Source organism: Propithecus coquereli, unplaced genomic scaffold, assembly GCF_000956105.1.
Source record: "Propithecus coquereli isolate 6110/MARCELLA unplaced genomic scaffold, Pcoq_1.0 Scaffold28, whole genome shotgun sequence".
In the NCBI taxonomy this organism is placed as follows: Eukaryota; Metazoa; Chordata; class Mammalia; order Primates; family Indriidae; genus Propithecus; species Propithecus coquereli.
In genome coordinates this window covers 16130839-16140442 of record NW_012148396.1, presented here as the reverse complement: position 1 = coordinate 16140442, position 9604 = coordinate 16130839, and the positions used below count along the sequence as shown (strand labels likewise).

At 33.4% G+C, this 9604-nt stretch overlaps 1 long non-coding RNA gene across 1 annotated transcript; it reads left to right on the top strand.

The window, feature by feature from the left end:
* The first annotated feature begins 342 nt into the window (after positions 1 to 342).
* LOC105813343 lies at positions 343 to 2947 on the top strand. The gene is made up of 3 exons (XR_001137655.1): positions 343 to 422; positions 1170 to 1285; positions 1980 to 2947. It is a non-coding gene; the product is annotated as an uncharacterized LOC105813343 (long non-coding RNA).
* Positions 2948 to 9604: the final 6657 nt, after the last annotated feature.

Genomic DNA, 9604 nt, shown 5'->3' with positions numbered 1-9604 from the left:
CTTGCTAATATAATTATTAGCTGGCCACCCTCTATGTCCACCCTCTATGTCCCTTACAGGAGGGAGGCAGAGAGATGTGCATGTTTGAAGTTTGTGTACGTTAACATATGAAGGACTTGGTAATGTCCATCTTTCTCAGTCTGCACACAGCACAGGATGCTCATGCTTCATAAATGATTTGTTAAACTAGATTCTCTCTTTGTGCATATGGTTTATATGTACATTTAGGTGCATCTATATATGTACATGCATTTTTTTCTTAAAATATTATGTTTCCTCTTTTTTTTTTTTCTGTCAGGTAATGATAGACTGACCATGCCCTTGCCTTAACTCTAACATCAGCTCCAGAGAATGAGCTGAAAACTTACTTCCCAATCATTGGTTCTCCATTCCTACCTATGGTATCTTGGACACCCTTGCAGGTATGAATGTATATGGGCAAGGAACTGCATATTTATAAGAAATTAGGCCTGGGATGGATAAGAGTTGATAGATCTTGCTCTTCTTAAGTTTGATGACATTTGGTTGCAGCTAAACAGCATTAAAAACTCACCCCAAGTATCAGATGAGTGTGAGTATAGTAATAGGGAGTTAATAGCTGAGTGGTCATAGCAGGTCTTCATAAATGGGAGATCTGTCCTCCACAAGCCCATCCCAAAACTGAATCTGCTTCTCTCAGACCATTATGTCTCAGCTTTTTATTTTAATGATTGATTCATCCAATGGACTTTTAATTTCCTATGGTCAGATATTTTTTAGTTCATTTTTTGTGGCACAAGCACCTTGTGGATTGCCTATCATAGAATAGGTTCCTAGTAAACTTTTATTGAGAAAAGATATATGAGTAGTTTATTTTGAGTGATTTTGTTAATAACCTGGCCAACTAAGCAGCAGAAGATAAATAATTTTTAATGAGCAAGAGACATAATTTTCAGTGGGATTCAGACAGTTTAGTCAGGATTGGAAGTACACAAGAGAGAAGGCTGCTGATATGGAGATATTGAAATGCATAGCTATGGAACAGATAGTTATGGTTTGAGAGCTGGGTGAGTAAATCACCAACTTAAATCAATATGAAAGAATAGCAAAGAGTGAATTCCCAGGTTCTAGCTGCATTGCCTGTTTCATTGGAAGAGGTGTTTCTCATTTCTTTTTTTTTTTCACCTCAGAAGATAACTTCCTGGGAACTACCTGGGAGTGAATGATACCTGTAAATCCCTGAAACGAGATCCCTTAGAGAAAGAGCCTCTTCACCTACCTATTATCCAAGAGCCACCCACTGAAGGTAAGGTTTTAGTTAAATAGTCCTTGCTTTCTAGGAGAAGCCATGTCGGGGTAGAAAATAAAAAGTTAATTTTCTGAAGATTGATGACTTTCGGTTACATTCTAATTGACTCCAAGGGCCAGATTGCATAAGGAATTAGGAGATACAGCTTTTCTTGTATACCTTCATGGCTTTTCTACATCTCTGTACATTTACTCTTAATTTGAAGGATTTCCTTTTCTTCTATCATCTGATAGACAGAGCTCCTTTATGGCTGGATCCATTGTGTTGCTAGAGAATTGTGTGCATGAAATTTATTAAGTAGATTCTCAATAACTGTTGGACTGGAAGGCTGACAAATTGTTATATTTGAAATAATTGATCAAATGAATAAGTGATATAGAGATTTAAAACCCAGATACAGAAGGGAAGAGACAGACAAAATCTGAGATTATTGGAGATGTCCATCACTTTCTAGCCTAGCAAAAGGAGAAAAAGCCACACCAATATCTGGTGCCCTTCATGTTAGGAAGTTGTAAAGTCATTTTTCTGGAAATAGCATGGACTCAGCTGCTGGAAATGTGTCCTTCTCTGTGTACTCCAGATAGATTAGTTCCAGTACATGTAGGGGAATAGTAAATAAGAACTTCATAGTCTCCTGGCTTCTTTGGAAATATTTCTCACCTTTGCCAATTTTTCTCACTGTATCCTATAGGTGATGACCACACCGATGAGGTGGATTTGTTACAGTTGGTGCCATTACTTCTACCACCAGCTTCACCAAAACAATGACACAGTCTTCCTTGTGCATGGAGACTCTTCTCTTTCCTGTGTTGCGGTGGATACCTCCTGCAGATAAGAAATGCTTAACTGAGAAATGCTCATGTTGGGATATCATCGATGAGACTTTAATTTGGGCATGGTGACTGTTTCCCTTGCTGCCACTTGACTCAATCCCAGGAGCCTCAGTAGAGGAAATAATATTACACAAGATGCTCAAAATGGTGGAATTGCTCAGTGCTCCCATAAATATACTTTAATAATTTTTATTTGCCACGTGGTAAATTAAAAAAAATAGGATATATTATAAAGAAACACTGCATGTTTTTTTCAAAAATTCAAAGTATATTTAAATAACTAATATATAAATTAAGTGCCCTCCTCTGTTCCAATTCTGTCCCTATAGTTTTCCTCTATTAAGGGAGTTATGTGCATTCTTTTAGTGGATAGATGCACACAAACACATGCACAAGCTATTTTGGGGGGAATCTGGAAGTGTGGCCATATTGTAATGCATTCTTCTGCAAATTGCCTCTTTCATTTAATAGTTTTTTCAATGGCCTTTTTTCAGTAATATATACACATCTGTTTCTTTTGTTGAATAATGGCATGACTGTTTTGTCGATAAAATTTAATTAAATGTTTTAAGCATTTCTCGTTCATAGATATTTATGTTAGCACCAAATTTCTGTGCAATGAACCTCCCTTTATATCAATAATTTTGCATTTGTCTATTATAGAATAATAAATTACTTAGAAGTTCAATTATTGGGATTAGGTATATTCATATTTCAAATTTTGAAAATAATTGCAAGATTTCCTTTAAAATGTGGTTAGCAACTTTATCCTCAAATGGCAATGAATGAGGTTGCCAACTTTTTCACAACCTCACAGACAATGGATATTTTTATATTTAAAATTTTTGCCAATGTGATCACCCAAACTATTGTCTTAAATTGTATTTCTTTTGTTTTTGAGTTGGATCATTTTTTCATGTTAGCCATCTGTATTTTTTAATTTCCTTTTTCTTTCTAATTTTGTGGGTGGGGAGAGGTTTTAGTCCCTTCCTGATTTTGAAGAGCTCACTTACTATTTGGGAAAATCAGCTTTGAATTGTCAAGCATTACAGATATTTTTATACTTTTTAACTTTGTTTTTATTATAAGAATGTGTATGATTGTTATATGTCCAAGTACAACCATGTTTGCTTTTATGGCTTCTAAGTCTCATGTCATTTTTGGAAATATATTTATAGTGAATCCATAAAACCCTTCACCTATGTTAACTTCTAATTCTTTTGTGTTTTTTTAATTCAATTTCTTAAGTCATGAGAAATTTTTTGTTTTGAAACCTTAAAGTTGCCAAGTGATTTACCATTACTTGCGATTATTTGCCAATAGTTGCCCATTTATCTGTAATGCCATCTTGCACATATGCTGTATTCTCATCTGTGACTGGCTCCATTTTTGTTCTGTGGATCTGTGTGTCTCTTCTTCTGCCTCCTGTCTCGTGTGTCTTCTTGTTGGAAGAAATTACAGTTTAGACTGCAATTTCATCAACTTTATCAACTTTAATAAATTAATTTAGCGGAGAGTTGGTTTTTAATAATATTAAATCTTCATATCCAAGGACAAGGTATGTGTTTTTAATTCAATATTTAAATTACTGTTAATATTTTCACTTCGGTGATAGAGGTTTTTCTTTTAATTTATTTTCTTGTTCATTTTTTATATCTAAAAGTTTTGTGTTTTTTGGGGGGGGTAAATGGTCACCTTACTGTTTCTTGCTACTTTTCAGATTTTTTTATAAGTATGTACTAAATCCTCTGCAAATATTGATAGTTTTGATTTCCCCCCTTCCATTCGATCCTGATTTTAGCTATGTTGATAAAGTTCACAGACTGGTACTTTCAGAACACTTAAACAATTGTGGAAATATTACCCACCCTTCATTTAATCAGGTTTTAATAGAATACTTCTTTGGTTTGACCAGCACATTGTTGCTAGTCTGTTTCCCCAAAAGACCACCAGAAAGAGCTATGATCAAGCAATGCCATGTTTATTAAACTTGCTGCAGCAAGGGAAAACACCACCTTGACAGGGTTCAGTAGTGTTTCAATAGCAGGAATTAGGGCTTCGGGGCCTGGAATACCGTGGTTTAAGCAAGGAATTGTTTAGGAACAGGCAACATTCATTACATAGTAGTTTAAGATTGGTTGGAGAGCTAGATGAGGTTCTTAATGTGAGACTTGATAATAAACCATTCTCTAAGTGAGTTGTTTGCCTATGTAAAGATGCTATTAATGATGGAAAAGCTATTTGCCTAGCTGAGAAAACTGAATTTGTTGATTGATTTACAGTTATATGCTGCTGTGCAAGACTCTGCTGAGGGTGGTATCAGGTCTTATTTCCAATAGGTAAGTTATTTTGATATGGGTGGTCTTAATCATCAATGTGTAAGATGCTAATATTAAGTTTGAGATATTTTGTCTGCTGTGTTAGGAAAGTCTCCCACCTTTTATGTTTTTCTAAGGAATTTTAATCAAAACCAGGTGGTAGAGGTAATAAAATGCTTTTTGCAGAAATAATTTTACTATTCTTTTCTTAAACTTTTATCGCTGTGAAATAATTAATTTTTTATTATTGAAATTTCCTCTTATTCCTTTAATGAACAGACCCCATTTGGTTTTAAAAAAGTCCTATACTTTTAATTTACTACTGAATTATTGGTATTTTAATTTGATTTGGAATTTTTGCCACTATACAACTAACTGGAATTGATCTGTGATTTTCTTTACTGTGCTATTTTTGTCATATTTTGATATCAGATTTTCTGGTGTGTTAAAATAATTTTGAGGATTTCCTTTTTATTCCATGCTCTAGAAAGGGTTATAAAGCTTTAGCATTATTGTTATTGTTTAAGTGAACAAACACATCAATGAAATCATCTGAACTCTCCCTTGTGTTTGGTATTTGGAATTTGAAGACAGGCTATCTAGAAATTTTTTCCCCTTTTTTCTACCGTTATTACTTGTTTGATGTTTTATGTCTTAAATTTAACTTGTTTTCTCCTAGTAAATCACAATCCATGCATATTTTCAAACATATTAGTATGAAGTTACACGAAGTGTTCATCATTCTATTAAATGTCTTGTGTTTCAATTATGTATCCATTTTCATTCCAGTTTTGGTTATTTCTGCCATGTCTTTTTTAATGAATAAGTTTTAACTAGTGGATTTTTAGCATCACTAATCCTCCCCTCCCATCTCCCTCAATCAGATCTTTGGTATAATTTATGAATTTTTTAATGTTCTAATTTATTTATGTATTTTTCTGTATTTCTTTGTTTCTTTTCCTAATAAATTCTTAAACATGTGTAATCCATTTATTTTTACTTGTTTTTGGCAGTGAAAGATTTGCTCTGTTGTACATTTTGTAGAATGTTTTATTATAAACACGTTGTAAAACTACAGAATAAGAGGAAAAAAGAACAGTGAACTTGTACATACCAGGAACCAGAACGCATCCATGATTATCAGCATTTTGCCATATTTACTTTATTTTTCAAATTATTTTCAAATAAGCTAGAGAAAGCATAACATTTCTTTTTCCCCATAAGCATTTTTTAAATTTTATTTTTAAAATCATAGTATATATTATAAAACAGTAGTAGGTAATTCGCCTTCTCAATTCTGTCCTCCTTGAGCACCTAGCTTCTCTATTCTGGAGACAACTAGTGTTAGTAGATTTTTACTTTTCCTCTCTTTCACTCACACACTCCTACCCACCACATTCCAAAATGTATGTATAGATACATATAGACACACACATACTTTTATATTGTTCTGTAACTTTCTTTTACATACTTATGAATATATAAATATTTTACTATATCCAGCTGATTATTATATATCACTATGTGAGGAGCTTTCTTATTATTTTTAATAATTTATATTTTACATAGGTAAAATTTACATAGGTAAATGTGTAAAATCTTAATTGTATAATTCAATGAATTTTCTTAAAAGTAACTACTACCTTATCAGAAGAGAGAATATTTTTATTATTTGAGAACCTACCCTACTGCCTCTTTCCAACCAAGCAAATTCTCATAGGAAATAATGTTGTGGTTTCTATGATCATATATTAGTTTGCCTATTCTTGAGATTTATGTAAATGAAATCCTGCAATACGTGTGTCTGGCTTTTCCCACTCATCTTAATGATATTGAGATTCATTCTTGCTATTCTCTATATCAACAGGTTTTTAAAAATTTTTTCTTCCTAATTACAATGTAATATCACATTAAATGGGCATACTATAATTTGTTTATTCATTCTCTTGTTGATGGACACCTGGGTTGTTTCCACTTTTTAGCTAAATTTGAATATGATAGCAGATCTCTTATGTAATTACCTAAAAATGTAATTGCTTGATCATAAGATAAATTTTTGCCTACCTTTATGGGAAAAATTCGAAGAGTCTTCTAAAGAGGTGGAAACTTTCCATTTCCTAACCAGTGATACTTGAGATTTTCAGCTACTGTCCATTATTACGAACATTGGAAATTGTCATTCTTTTAAATTTTATCCATTTAAGTGGGTGCAAAGTGGATTTATTGTGACTTCAATTTGAAATTTGGTCACTTCATAAGGCAAAGAATTTTTTTATGAAGTTATTCAGTTACAAATCTTCTTTCATAAAATTTGTTTATTTTTTCCCAACTTTTAACTTGTGATTTTGAAGTAATTTTAGACATATAGGAAATTTGCAAAAATATTAGAGTTCCTGTACATTCTATACCCAGTTTTCCTAATGTTAGCATTTAATATAACCATCATTATAACACTGTTATATGAATGATTATTTAAATTGGGAAGTTAATGTTGATACAATACTATTAACTGATCTGAAGACCATATTCAAACTTTTCCAATTGTCCTACCAATGTTCTTAGTATCTAGTCCAGGATCCAATTCAAGATCCTGTGTGACACTTACTTGCCATGTGTCCTTTTCCCCCACCCCAATTCCAAATCTGGAAGAGTTCTGTCAGTCTGTGTTTCTATTTAATTAAATTGCACATTTGAAAAATACTAGACAACGATTTTATAAAAAGGTACTCAATTTGCATATGTCTGATATTTGCTTATGATTAGATTATGATTTGCTTATGATTAGATATTTACTTTGATAAAAATAACACACCAATAATACTGTGCCCTTTTCAATGCATCATATCTGAGGTACATTATACCAGTACGTCTTATTTCTGCTGATATTAAATATGATCATTTGAGTAAGGTAGTGTCTGCCAGTTTTCTCCACTGCAAAGATACTTTTATCTTTTCTATGTAATTAATATTTTGTGGGGAGATACTTAGAGACTATATGCATATTTTCTTTTTCATCTAATTTCAACATCCATTGAAGATATACTTTTTGTATGTATGTCTGTATTCAATTTTCTATTAGTTATTTAAGGATTTTTCATCTATGTCCATGATTATCATTAGCTTGTGATTTTCTTTTTTTTATTATTTTTATCATATTTTGGTATCTGGCTTCATCAAATATATTGAATGTTGCCCTCTCTTCCTCTATTTTGTTAGTACAGTTGACTCTTGAACAATACTTGAGTTAGAGTTGCGAACCCCCCACACAGTCAAAAATCCACATATAAGTTTTTACTCCTCAAAAACTTACCTACAAATAGCGTCTGTTGACTGGAAGCCTTACTAATAGCATAAACAGTTGGTTAACACATGTTTTGTGTGTTATACGTATGATATACTATATTCTTACAATAAAGTAAGTTAGAGGGGGAAAATATTAATAAGAAAATCATAAAGCAGAGAAAATACATTTACTATTTTTTAAGTGGAAGTAGATCATCATAAAGGTTTTCATCCTCATTTTCATGTTGAGTAGGTTGAGAAGGAAGAGGGAGAGGTCTTGCATCTTAGAGGTGGCAGAGGCAGAAGAGGTTTAGGAGGTGGAAGGGGAGACAGGAGAGGCAGCCACACTTGGCGTAACTTTATAGAATTACATCATAATTTGCGTCTGACTTTTTTGATTTTTCGTTTCTCTAAAAATGTTTCTGTAGTATCAATCCTTCCTCCACCGTTTGCTTTACTTTCAGTGCTCATATCATAGAAGATGTCATGTTGTAAAAGAAGTAAAAAGCACTCTTGAATAATCGGAACCCTCCTGCCAGATTGTCTAATGTCAATTAGTTTCTGGCTCTGCTGCTTCTATATCTTCTTTCTCATTGTCTGGCATTGGTTCAGAAGCAGTCACCTCTATCAAGTCATCTTCTGTTGTGGTGTCTATTAGCTTTCTAATTTCTACAAGATCCATATCTTGAAACCCTTCAGCCCCCATCTTTTTTTGACATATCCACAATCTCTTTCAATCTCTTTCATGATATCCTTGATTGGCTCTGTTGTAAATCCTGTGAATTCATGCACAACATCTGGACACAGTTTTCTCTAGCAGGAATTTATCATATCGGGATTGATGGCTTTCACAGCTTTTTCTGTAACAATGAGGGTATCTTCAATGGTGTTATCCTTCCAGACTTTATGATATTCTATCTGGGTTCTCTTCCATAATGTTGACAACACTTTCCATAAAGTACCATGTGTAATTAGCATTAAAACTCCTTATTACCCCTAATCTAGAGACTGAGTTAGAGATATAGTGCTTGAGGTAACTTTGACGCCTTCAGTGTTGAACTCATGGAGTTCTGAGTGGCCAGGGGTCTGATATCAAAAGGACTATAAAAATATTCCCTTCCTGGCAAGGTACTTCTGACTTCAGGGACAAAGCATCAATGAAACCAATCCAGAAAAAACAAAAAGTGTTCTTATTGTCTAGGACTTCTTGTTGTACAAACCAAAGCCTGGAAGCTGGGGCTTATCTTCCCTTCAAGACTTGGGGATTAGCAGCTTTATGATAAAGGAAGTCCTGATCATAAATCCAACTGCACTTTCACAAAACAGTAGAATTAGGCTATCCCTTCCTGCCTCAAACCCTAATGTTCGCTTCTCATTCTTACTAATAAATGTCCTTTGTGGCATTTTCCCCCATAATAGGGCACTTGCATTTGATTAAAAACCTGTTCAAGCAGATGTTATTTACTCCTTAATGATTTTCTTAAGGGTATCTGTCTACTTGTCTGCTGCCTTTTGGTCATGAGAAGCTGCTTCTGTTATCTTGATATTTCTTAAGCCAAACTCTTTCTAAAATTATCAAACCAACCCTTGCTGGCATTAAATTCTCCAGGTCTAGATCCTTCATCTTCTTTTCCCTTTAAATTGTCATATAATGACTTAGCTTTTTCTTACATCATATTAGAATCTATAGGTGTGTCTTTCTTATAGCAATCATGCACCCACAAAAAAAACCCTCCATTTTTAATAGGAGATAAAAAGGCATTTTGCAAAAAGTGCAAGATTTCAGTGAGTGCTGGTGTAACCTCAGCAACAACTTCATGAATTTTCTTTTCCTTTTCTTTTACAATGGTCTTTAATGCCGATCCATTTATCTTGAAATGGTG